Below are 13611 nucleotides of genomic sequence, written 5' to 3'. Positions count from 1 at the left end.
ACTTCAGATGGGCCTGGACATGTCTGGCACTGCAGGATTTGAGTCCCTGGCGGCATAGTGTGTTACTGATGGTAGCCTTTGTTACTCTGCAGGTCATTCACTAGGTCCCCCCGTGTGGTTCTAGGATTTTTGCTCGCCGTTCTTGTGATCATTTTGACCCCACGGGGTGAGATCTTGCGTGGAGCCCCAGATCAAGGGAGATTATCAGTGGTCTTGTATGTCTTCCATTTTCTAATAATTGCTCCCACAGTTGATTTCTTCACACCAAGCTGCTTACCTATTGCAGATTCAGTCTTCCCAGCCTGGTGCAGGTCTACAATTTTGTTTCTGGTGTTCTTTGACAGCTCTTTGGTCTTGGCCATAGTGGAGCTTGGAGTGTGACTGTTTGAGGTTGTGGACAGGTGTCTTTTATACTGATAATGAGTTCAAACAGGTGCCATTAATACAGGTAACGAGTGGAGGACAGAGGAGACTCTTAAAGAAGAAGTTACAGGTCTGTGAGAGCCAGAAATCTTGCTTGTTTGTAGGTGACCAAATACTTATTTTACCGAGGAATTTACCAATTAATTCATTAAAAATCCTACAATGTGATTTCCTGGATTCTTTCCTCCCATTCTGTCTCTCATAGTTGAGGTGATGAAAATTACAGGCCTCTCTCATCTTTTTAAGTGGGAGAACTTGCACAATTGGTGGCTGACTAAATAATTTTTTGCCCCACTGTAAAGGAGATACGCAGAACCTTTATTTTTAAATAAATTTCTGAGTGGATAATATATCCACCTTTGACTCTTGTATGCTGCATAAATGGGAATAAAAAATATATATTTTTGAGAGTTAAAATCGACCACAAAGTTGGCATTCAAGCTGCCCCGCTGAGCCAGCCAGAGTGCGTGACGTCACTGCGGTAACCGGTTTTAAGACCGAGGCCTTTTACAGCTATAGACCAAAGTTGTATAAATAAAAATTTATGGTGAAAGTACGAAATGCTGTTACCGACTTGCTCAACTAAGACTGGTTTGACTTCAGTGATTGTGGGTTGACTCTTATTAAAGCAATATACATGTACATGCATGCATTTTCACTGATAAAACATAAAAGGCTAATTAAATAAATCAGATGAACTGAGACAATCACATTCTGAAGCAAATTAAATAATCTCATACCGGTAACTTAAACACACAATACGAGTTACATGTATTAATCTAAATGCAGGTAAACAAAGTGTTTTTGTTGTTTTATATCCAAATGAGAGTCAGAGCTTACCCATTTGTGTTCTCGCTTCTTGAAGGCCAATTGTTTTTGAAAGAATCTGACTTTCAGTTGTTTGTTCAGTTCTCCGTTCATTCACTTCTTCCGTGTAAGGGCGAGATGGCAGCAATATCCAGTGAAGAAATCAGACGGCTGGTCCACTCATTCTCCATTCTCTCCATTACTGAGTACTCCGCCATTACTGCTCGGCTCAGGCAATTACTAAAACCCGGAATGGAACGGGGTGTCACTGGTTTTAGCAACAACCGCGGGGAGGTCACTGCCCGAGTGATATGTCCCGTCCCGTTCCATCCTGGGTTTTACCAACAACCCTTGGCTCACACTCCAGGAAAACTGGTGCAACTGAACTTTCCTTTTAAAAAATAAATAAAATAAATACTTTCCTTTTCTTGTAGTTTTATTTAATTGTTGGTACTGCACCCTCTTTTAATATGGGCTTATAGCCAACGCTCCTCAACAGATCAGAGGTCTCGTATGAGTCTTCAGTAAAATGTGCAGAGCAGAGGAGAGACCACTTTGTAGGCGCCCAATGTGCTCGTGAACTTCTCGCAAAACGCATCCAAATCTTTGCAGTTTGAACATTCTTGTGCCACGAATGCAACCTAAATCAACCTTCTGTCATGTTGCTGCATCCACCAGCAACACATCTACGTGGCATGGCTATAAATTAGCTCAAAATGGAGGCTCGGAGTTGCAGTCAGCTCTGTGTTTTAGTATAGCGGAAATGGCGATGAGACTGATAGCCTTTCTGTTGTGACATTACGGACGTCAATATCATTCACTCAGACCGTTACCTATATAATTCACTTTAATCATAAAAATTACTATATTAGGTTCATTGTTAACGCTTAAAACTATTCCTGTGCCATTCTTGAGGTCTCAAGGCATTTATAAATGAAAGTGAGGCCATAGCTCTGCGTATATGCTTTAAGTGAAAGTAGAGACATGAGTAAAATCATTTAAATCATTCACTCAAATAAAAATGGAAGTATCCAGGTAAATTGTCCTCAAATGAGAAAAAAAAACATTGCTACTTTTAAATGTACTCAAGTATTAAAAAGTAAAATAAATATCTTTTTTGTTATTGATGAAATTAAATTAACTGCATGTTTTCATATCAAACCTGATTTGATCCAAAACTGTTAGAAGGTGATACTCATTTTTAAGGAACAATGCAATTTTTTTTTAAAACTGGAAACCACATTCGAAATTTGTCTAAGTTTGTTGGTCATATGCATGACTAACACTATGTAGTTTCATGAATTAATCAAAATCAAATATCCTGCAACAAAACCAATATTTACCCTTAGCTAGAATTTTATTTGTATACCTAATCAAACTGTTGGCTACTAACACTAGTATAGCCTAGCAAAGAAAACAAGCTAACTTGTTTAATATGGCCAAAAGTCTGTGGACACCTGACCAACACACCCATATATGGTTCTTCCCTGAACTGTTGCTACAAAGTTACAGTGGTGCTTGAAAGTTTGTGAACCCTTTAGAATTTTCTATATTTCTGCATAAATATGGCCTAAAACATCATCAGATTTTCACACAAGTCCTAAAGGTAGATAAAGAGAACCCAGTTAAACAAATCAGACAAAAATATTATACTTGGTCATTTATTTATTGAGGAAAATGATCCAATATTACATATCTGTGAGTGGCAAAAGTATGTGAACCTTTGCTTTCAGTATCTGGTGTGACCCCCTTGTGCAGCAATAACTGCAACTAAATGTTTCTGGTAACTGTTGATCAGTCCTGCACACCGGCTTGGAGGAATTTTAGCCCATTCCTCCGTACAAAACAGCTTCAGCTCTGGGATGTTGGTGGGTTTCCTCACATGAACTGCTCGCTTCAGGTCCTTCCACAACATTTTGATTGGATTAAGGTCAGGACTTTGACTTGGCCATTCCAAAACATTATTCTTCTTTAACCATTCTTTGGTAGAACAACTTGTGTGCTTAGGGTCGTTGTCTTGCTGCATGACCCACCTTCTCTTGAGATTCAGTTCATGGACAGATGTCCTGACATTTTCCTTTAGAATCCGCTGGTATAATTCAGAATTCATTGTTCCATCAGTGATGGCAAGCTGTCCTGGCCCAGATGCAGCAAAACAGGCCCAAACATACTACCACCACCATGTTTCACAGATGGGATAAGGTTCTTATGCTGGAATGCAGTGTTTTCCTTTCTCCAAACATAACGCTTCTCATTTAAACTAAAATGTTCTATTTTGGTCTCATCCGTCCACAAAACATTTTTCCAATACCCTTCTGGCTTGTCCACGTGATCTTTAGCAAACTGCAGATCAGCAGCAATGTTCGTTTTGGAGAGCAGTGGCTTTCCCCTTGCAACCGTGCCATACACACCATTGTTGTTCAGTGTTCTCCTGATGGTGGACTCATAAACATTAGCTAATGTGAGAGAGGCCTTCAGTTGCTTAGAAGTTAACCTGGGGTCCTTGGTGACCTCGCTGACTATTACACGTCTTGCTCTTGGAGTGATCTTTGTTGGTCAGCAACTCCTGGGGAGGGTAACAATGGTCTTGAATTTCCTCCATTTGTACACAAGCTGTCTGACTGTGGATTGGTGGAGTCCAAACTCTTTAGAGATGGTTTTGTAACCTTTTCCAGCCTGATGAGCATCAACAATGCTTTTTCTGAGGTCCTCAGAAATCTCCTTTGTTCATGCCATGATACACTTCCATAAACATGTGTTGTGAAGATCAGACTTTGATAGATCCCTGTTCTTTAAATAAAACAGGGTGCCCACTCACAGCTGATTGTCATCCCATTGACTGAAAACACCTGACTCTAATTTCACCTTCAAATAAACGCCTAATCCTAGAGGTTCACATACTTTTGCCCCTCAGAGATATGTAATATTGGATCATTTTCCTCAATAAATAAATGACCAAGTATAATATTTTTGTCTCCTTTGTTTAACTGGGTTCTCTTTATCTACTTTTAGGACTTGTTTGAAAATCTGATGTTGTTTTTGGTCATATTTATGCAGAAATATAGAAAATTCTAAAGGGTTCACAAACTTTCAAGCACCACTGTAGAAGCACACAAATGTCTAGAATGCCTTTGCATTCTGTTTCATTAACATTTTCCTTCAGTGGAATTAAGGGGCCCAAACCTGTTCCAGCATGACAATGCCCCTGTGCACAAAGCAAGGTCCATGAAGATCTGGTTTGACAAGGGGTGGTGTGGAAGAACTTGAGCAGCCTGCATACAGCTTTGACCTCAACCCCACTTAACACCTTTGGGACAAATTGAAAAGCAAACTGCATCCTAGGCCTCCTCACCTGACATCAGTTCCTGACCTCATTAATGCTCTTGTAGCTGGATTGGCACAATTTCCCACAGATATGCTCATGTTCAAAATGCAAAGGTGGGTGTGATGGTCGGGTGTCCACAAACATTTGGCCACATACTGTAAATAGCCAGCTATTGTTGGAAAATTAGCAAAATTTTGCCTCACCATGCTTTTGCTACTGTTGTTCTTAATTAAATGAAGTTCATGCCTTCTGGGAAGAAAAATCAGACAGTTCATTTTTGCTTACTCCAGCATATTGAAACATTTTACTGAGGTAGGACCAAGGTACTCTTCCTCAAGTTCAACGCAGCAGTCTGGTAGCGACTGCATCTTCAGACACACGGATAGCTAGTGCTATCAACATTATTTAGCCTAAGTTGTTCACTGCATGTGATGAATTAGCACAAGTCTTTCTTGATGAATCTGAGATTTTTTCATATATGAACGAGTATACAGTAATTGGCCGGATGAGAGAAAACACCTTTGTTATATGCCACCGTCGCCACAGGCTTGCTCACTGGGGACAGATTAGGGATAAAATTAGCTCATGTTTTAAGTCGTTCAAATTCTGTTAAGCTGCTTTGCGACAATGTTTATTGTTAAAAGCGCTATACAAATAAACTTGACTATTTGTAATGAGTACTTTACTATAAAGGTCTAAACAAAAAATTGTAAGGAATTTTTTTTTTTGGTCTTGGAAAAGTAATTAAGTAAAAGTATCTAACTTCAATAATACTCATGCAGAGTAAAAATATATCAAAATATTAGTTAAGGTCCCCATAAAATAGCTTCATGGCTGTGATGGAGAGATAGATCACAGTGTCTTGCACAAGATATATACACTACCATTCAAAAGTTTCGAGTCAGTTAGAAATTTCCTTGTTTTCCATGAAAAGGAAAAAAAAGCATGAAATGAGTTTGAATAGAAAATATTACAAAATAAATAAGAAATAGGCTTTAACAAAGTTAGAAATAATTATTTTTATTTGAAATAATTGTGGGCGGCACGGTGGTGTAGTGGTTAGCGCTGTCGCCTCACAGCAAGAAGGTCCGGGTTCGAGCCCCGTGGCCGGCAAGGGCCTTTCTGTGTGGAGTTTGCATGTTCTCCCTGTGTCCGCATGGGTTTCCTCCGGGTGCTCCGGTTTCCCCCACAGTCCAAAGACATGCAGGTTAGGTTAACTGGTGACTCTAAATTGACCGTAGGTGTGAATGTGAGTGTGAATGGTTGTCTGTGTCTATGTGTCAGCCCTGTGATGACCTGGCGACTTGTCCAGGGTGTACCCCGCCTTTCGCCCGTAGTCAGCTGGGATAGGCTCCAGCTTGCCTGCGACCCTGTAGAACAGGATAAAGTGGCTAGAGATAATGAGATGAGATTAAATAATTGTTTTGGGTTTATATTTTTTCCCCAAATTTTACTTTTGTCAAAGGATCCTCCATTTGCAACAATTACAGCTTAGCAGACCTTAAGCATTCTAGATGCCAATTTGTTGAGGTAATCTAATGAGATTTCACCCCATGCTTCCTGGAGCACCTCCCATGAGTTGGATTGGCTTGATGGGCACTTCTTACGTACTATTCGGTCAAGCTGCTCCCATAACAGCGCAACAGGGTTGAGATCCGGTGAATGTGCTGGCCCCTCCATAGACAGAATGCAAGGTGTCTGCTTCTTTTCTAAATAGTCCTTGCATAGTTTGGAGATGTGCTTTGGGTCATTGTCCTGTTGTACGACAAAATTGACTCCTATCAAGCGCTATCCACAGGGTATGACATGGTGTTGCAAAATGGAGTGAAAGCCTTCCTTCTTCACGGTCCCCTTCACCCTGTACAAATCCCCCACTTTACCACCACCAAAGCAGCCCCAGACCATCACATTACCTCCCCCATGCTTGACAGATGGCATCAAGCACTCCTGCAGCATTTTTTCATTTGGCCTGCATCTCACAAATGTTCTTCTTTGTGATACAAACACCTCAAACTTGGATCTGTCTGTCCATAACACTTTTTTCCACATCATCCTGTGTCCAGCATCTGTGTTGTTTTGCCCATCTCAATCTTTTCTTTTTATTGGCCATTCTCAGATAGGAGTTTTTTCCTTCGCAGCTCTCACTAGAAGGCCAGCTTCCCGGCATCGCCTTTTCACTGCAGATGTTGAGACTGGTCTTTTGCAGGTCCCATTTACTGAAGCTGCCAGTTGAGAACCTGTGAGGTGTCGGTTTCTCAAACCACACACACTAATGAATTTATCCTCTTGCACAGTTGTGCATCGGGACCTTCCACTCCTCTTTCTATTGCAGTTAGAGCCAGTTTGTGCTGGTCTGTGAAGGGAATAGTACACAGCATTGTAGGAGATATTCAGTTTCTTGGCAGTTTCTCACATGGAATAGCCTTCATTTCTCAGAACAAGAATAGACTGACAAGTTTCAGAAGAAAGAGCTTTGTTTCTGTCCATTTTACGTCAGTAGTCAAACCCACATTTGCTGATGCACCAGATACTTAACTAGTCTGAAGAAGCCCGGTTTTATCGCTTCAGTGATCAGTGCAACTGTTTTCAGCTGTACTAAGATCATTAGCAAACCCTTTTTCAATTATCAATTAACCTTTTAAAGTGACAGACTTGCATTAGTGAACACAGCATTCCATTGGAACTCAAGACTAATTGTTGCTGATAATGGGAGTCTCTACATTTATGCAGCTATTCCATTCATTAACAGCCAATTCCAGCTACCATAGTCATTTACAACATTAATTATGTCTGGACAGTATTTTTGATCAATTTGATATTTTAATAGACAAAACAATTGTTTTCTCTCAGAAACGAGGACATTTCTAACGGACCCTAAACTTTTGAACGGTAGTGTGTGTCTATGCAAATGATAGTCTCAGATTCTCGTTCTTAGCTGACAGGAGTGGAACCCGATGTGCTCTTCTGCTGTTGTAGCCCATCCACCTTAAAGTGCCTATCACAGGTAAATTCAGGAGCAAGATATCTGTGAAGATTCTCAGTCATCCAGGTACATAGTAATCTGTGGTTGGTAGAAGAGAGTAACTGGACTTGCTTGAAGATTCTTGAAAACGTTTCGCCTCTCATCCGAAAGGCTTCCTCAGTTCTGTCTGACTAATAGGGAGTATCAAGTATTTATCCTCTCATGGATCATCATAGAATCCGAATGCTGATGGCTGCATTGTAGGTGGCTGATAAAAGACGTCTTAGACCCCCACCTCTGTTCAGTGATGGTCGTTCCAGGTTGACAAAAATGAACGATCCTCTCTGGCTAAGATGTCTGCCAGTTTTCTGGAAGTCCTCTCACACTCCCGCACCAGTCGAAGGGATCCCATCCCAAAGTGCGTAGAAACATATCTGTGAAGATTCTCAGTCATCCAGGTACATAGTAATCTGTGGTTGGTAGAAGAGAGGTGGAACGTTTTCAAGAATCTTCAAGCAAGTCCAGTTGCTCTCTTCTACCAACCACAGATTACTATGTACCTGGATGACTGAGAATCTTCACAGATATGTTTCTACGCACTTTGGGATGGGATCCCTTCGACTGGTGCGGGAGTGTGAGAGGACTTCCAGAAAACTGGCAGACATCTTAGGTGGGGTTTACATTAGACCGTATCAGCGGATCATCAGATTAACGTTTTTAAAACAATTAGTGTGCACACAGCAACGCCAATACACGATTCGCGTGCACACAGCAACGCCAATACACGGATACGCTCGGCTCTGCAGGCATCCTGCGCTCCAAATCACCCCGCCCTGAACAGCGAGTGCCCTCTGGAGGGTGCGCACTCCGGCCCTGTGCAGCTCACAGAGCGCGCGAGTGAAGTGCACGAGCAGTGATTTGGGACTGAGCCGCTGTGTGTGTGATCTCAGTGCATGTCGGGCATGCGCGTCACTTACCACTTGCAAGTGGAAGGATGGCAAGCCTAAAGACAATCATAACTACACAATGGGCAGTATTTGCATCAGTATTTGCAGTATTTTCATACTTTTATACTCTTTAATGAAAGGTGATACAAGGCGGAAGTCCGCGCCGTTTTTCAGCAGTCGCATCACATGACCAACGCCAGCAAATCAGGAAGGTGGATGTCACAGTGACGTTGTCCAATGACGATGCCAGCTAGAGCTCAGCACAGCGTATCTACGTATTCTCAATTTTTACACAGCACCGGACCAGACACGATCTGGATTGAATACGTGGACCCTGGCGGATTCCCGTTTCCCGGCGTTTTAATGTAAACGGACAGTGCATCGGCGAAGAAAACGAGACAGATACGGTCTAATGTAAACTTGGCCTTAGCCAGAGAGGATCGTTCATTTTTGTCAACCTGGAACGACCATCACTGAACAGAGGTGGGGGTCTAAGACATCTTTTATCAGCCACCTACAATGCAGCCATCAGCATTCTGATTCGGATTCTATGATGATCCATGAGAGGATAAATACCTGATACTCCCTGTTAGTCAGACAGAACTGAGGAAGCCTTTCGGATGAGAGGTGAAATGTTTTCAAGAATCTTCAAGCAAGTCCAGTTGCTCTCTTCTACCAACCACAGATTTCAGGAGCAAGATCAATGTAATTCTCCTATTTTATATTAAACTTTGGTCATATCTCTGTAACATTCTGCATTCTCTGCAATTTTTTTTTTACCTTGCGCAATACCAGAAAAATTCAGTTGAATCAAGCCATTTGAGGCGAATTGGTCCGCCTCTGAAAAAACTTGGCATTTGAATTTCTCAGCAAATATTGATTTTCGTGACGTCATCTGCGGGACACCTCCCTCTGAATCCTACGTCAGCGCTGGTTTGTTTATGAGAAAACAACCTGGTGGTTTTCTGCAAATTTCTTCAACATTCTCGCAAAATAATTAAAATGGTTAACAGATGTATTGTAGGAGGGTGTAGCAACACCAACCTTGATGGGATTAGTACTCATCATTTTCCAAAAGACCGGACAATGAGAGAGAAATGGGAGCGCTTCATCTACACAGGCTGTGCACTTAAACCGTGCAAAGCTCACGCAGCTTGCTGGCGCTTCCGCAGGTGACGTCACAAATCTGGCTCCAGACTCCCTTGGGATTTTTCCAGATATGTTTTTTTTTTCTGCTGTAGACAGATGGCCTTGTGCAAAATTACCCTTCTGGATGAGTGTGTAAAGGGACATACTTTCATAAAAAAAAAAAGCCATGAAATGGAGCACTTGCATGTGACGTCACAGCCGATCCAGATTGTGACAGATGCCATCTTGTCGGTCAACGCCATATTCCCGCCTTCTACTTCTACCTTTTCTTCTGGAAAACCCTACTATATACAATTCTACTACAACGGCTGTGGCTACAAGCTCTCCCTACCTGTGCACGTTTTTTGTGTGTATAGAGATCTTGCAGTCACGTGACCGGAAAGTACACAACTGCCATCTTGTCGGTCAAAAACACCGCTGAATACTGCTGCACTCGTGTACAGAATGGATCAATTTCAACCGACGGACTACACGGCTCATTTTTCTAATGAACAGATAACTAGATATATGTCTAAAATAAACGATCTACAGATTAGTGACCCTTATGGCTTACCGGACGGAGTTTTCACGACCGGATTTTGAACTGCCAGCGGAATACCCAGACATGTATAATTACCTCATTAACTTTCCCTCGCTGTTCAGTGGTGAAGCACTGCATGCTTATAAATCTCTGGACAGTTATCTTTACAGAAATTCAGGATTTGTCAGCGACTCAGATGTGGCATCTTGTAAACAAGAATCCTCATTGGATGGGTAAGTCGCTTAAGTTGTTTTTTTTTTTTTTTGTAAGTCACTTAAGTATTGAGTATAGCACTGACCAGCCGATTATAGAATAGAATAAGGTAATTCCAGCTGTAATTCCAAATCGTCCGTCTTGTTTACATGGATCTGGCGTTGGAGAGGTAGAGGCTTGGCAGTGGAGATTTGAGTGGCTGTTTTCTGAGCTTAGTCAACAGGCCGGCTCTGCAGCCTCACTTTTGCTTCCTCTCCCAACGCCGCCTCCTTCGCTTTGCTTCCGATAACAATCCACAGAGACCCCACTGGTCTCGCTATCTCGTCCGGAATGTTGTGCATGCGATGGAAATCGCTACAAACCGTCATTTTCTGCTGGAAACCAATGTCCAGTAAGTCCATATGGCTGTAGTGGATATTGAAGTCCGGTACAGACGAACAACATGCAAAAATACACACAAAAAACATAAAAAACGTGCACAGGTAGGGAGAGCTTGTAGCCGCAGCCGTTGTAGTAGAATTGTATATAGTAGGGTTTTCCAGAAGAAAAGGTAGAAGTAAAAGCAGAAGTAGAAAGCGGAATATGGCATTTGACCTACAAGATGGCGTTTGTCACAATCTGGATCGGCTGTGACGTCACATGCAAGTGCTCCATTTTTGCATGTTGTTCATCTGTACCGGACTTCAATATCCACTACAACTGTATGGACTTACTGGACATTGGTTTCCAGCAGAAAATGACGGTTTGTAGTGATTTCCATCGCATGCACAACATTCCGGACGAGAAAGAAAAAAAAAACATTCCGGACGAGATAGCGAGACCAGCGGGGTCTCCGTGGATTGTTATCAGAAGCAAAGCAAAGGAGGCGGCGCCGGGAGCGGAAGCAAAAGCGAGGCTGTAGAGCCGGCCTGTTGACTAAGCTCAGAAAACAGCCACTCAAACCTCCACTGCTAAGCCTCTACCTCTCCAACGCCAGATCCATGTAAACAAAACGGACGATTTGGAATTACAGCTGGAATTACCTTATTCTATTCTATAATTGGCTGGTCAGTGCAGTACTAGTAATACTTAAGTGACTTACCCATCCAGGGAGGATTATTTTCTTGTTTACAAGATGCCACATCTGAGTCGCTGACAAATCCTGAATTTCTGTAAAGATAACTGTGCAGAGATTTATAAGCACGCAGTGCTTCACCACTGAACAGCGAGGGAAAGTTAATGAGGTAATTATACACGTCCGGGTATTCCACCTCTGGCAGTTCCATATCCACTGACACAGTCGTGAAAACTCCGTCCGGAAAGCCATAAGGGTCACTAATCTGTAGATCGTTTATTTTAGACATATGTCTAGTTATCTGTTCATTAGAAAAATGAGCCGTGTAGTCCGTCGGTTGAAATTGATCCATTCTGTACATGAGTGCAGCAGTATTCAGCTGTGTTGTTGCCCGACAAGATGGCGTCTGTGTACTTTCCGGTCACGTGACTGCAAGATCTCTATTGGTCCAGAATATGCACTTTAAGTTTTAGTGTGTTGTGCACGCTGGGATGCTTTTCTGCTCACCACAGTTGTAGAGTGCTTAATCAAGTTACTGTAGACTTCCTGTATGCTCAGACCAGTCTGGTCATTCTCCTCTGATCACTCTTATCAACAAGGTGTTTCAACCTGCAGACTCTCCACACACAGGAAGTCTCCCCCCTCACCATTCTGTGTAAACTCTAGAGACTGTTGTGTGGGAAAATCCAAGGAAAATCTGCAAACACTGCTCACCACTGGTGGAGTTTATAATTATTAAGTGCCGGCCATTCTACCTGCTGAGGGAATTTACAGCCATATTGCTGGTAGCAATTATACACTACTGTTCAAAAGTTTGGGGTCACTTTGAAATGTCCTTATTTTTGAAAGAAAAGCACTGTTCTTTTCAATGAAGATCACTTTAAACTAATCAGAAATACACTCTATACATTGCGAATGTGGTAAATGACTATTCTAGCTGCAAATGTCTGGTTTTTGGTGCAATATCTCCATAGGTGTATAGAGGCCCATTTCCAGCAACTATCACTCCAGTGTTCTAATGGTACAATGTGTTTGCTCATTGCCTCAGAAGGCTAATGGATGATTAGAAAACCCTTGTACAATCATGTTAGTACAGCTGAAAACAGTTTAGCTCTTTAGAGAAGCTATAAAACTGACCTTCCTTTGAGCAGATTGAGTTTCTGGAGCATCACATTTGTGGGGTCGATTAAATGCTCAAAATGGCCAGAAAAATGTCTTGACTATATTTTCTATTCATTTTACAACTTATGGTGGTAAATAAAAGTGTGACTTTTCATGGAAAACACAAAATTGTCTGGGTGACCCCAAACTTTTGAACGGTAGTGTACATCCCTCCCGGCTCCAATAACAACAGGAGTGAAGCACTGAATGAACTCTATCAGCACATCAGTGAGCAGCAGACAGCCCACCCAGATGCCTTCCTCATCCTGGCTGGGGATTTCAACCATGCAAACCCCAAGAGCGTGTTTCCAAAACTCTATGGACATATCAACTTTCCCACATGTGGAAACAATACTCTGGACAATGTTTACACCATGCATAAAGACGCCTACAAAGCCCTCCCCCTCCCCCACCTTGGGGCCTCAGATCACTCCACTGTTATGCTAATGCCAGCATACAGGCCTCTGCTTAAAATCACCAAACCAGCTACCAAGCAGATATGTGTGTGGCCAGAGGGGTCCTCAGAGGCACTCCAGGACTGTTTTTCCACCACTGACTGGAGCATGTTCAGACAGGCAGCCACCTACACCACCACCACAGATCTCCAGGAGTACATGGAGACTGTCACTGCCTACATGAGGAAGTGCATGGACGATGTTACAGTCACCAGAACCATCTCCATTCGGGCCAATCAGAAGCCATGGCTGACAGGGGAAGTCCACAGGCTCCTGAGAGCTCGGAACGCCGCCTTCAGAGCTGGGGATGAGGTGGGCCTGAGGACAGCTAGGGCCAACCTGTCACGAGGCATCAGGGTGGCCAAGAGACAGTATTCCAGGAACATTGCTGACTACTTCAATGACAGCAGAGACACCAGGAACCAGGAGCCAGGCTGTTGTCCCCACATGCCTCAAAGCCACCACCATCATCCCGGTCCCAAAGAAGCCGGCTCCTTCCTGCTTCAATGACTACTGCCCTGTCGCACTCACTCCCATCCTCATGAAGTGCTTCGAGCGGCTGGTCATGCGGCGTATCAAGTCTGCCCTCCCCCCC

Source organism: Neoarius graeffei, chromosome 10 (genome assembly GCF_027579695.1).
Source record: "Neoarius graeffei isolate fNeoGra1 chromosome 10, fNeoGra1.pri, whole genome shotgun sequence".
Classification (NCBI taxonomy): Eukaryota; Metazoa; Chordata; class Actinopteri; order Siluriformes; family Ariidae; genus Neoarius; species Neoarius graeffei.
Note: the sequence above shows the minus strand (reverse complement) of the source record.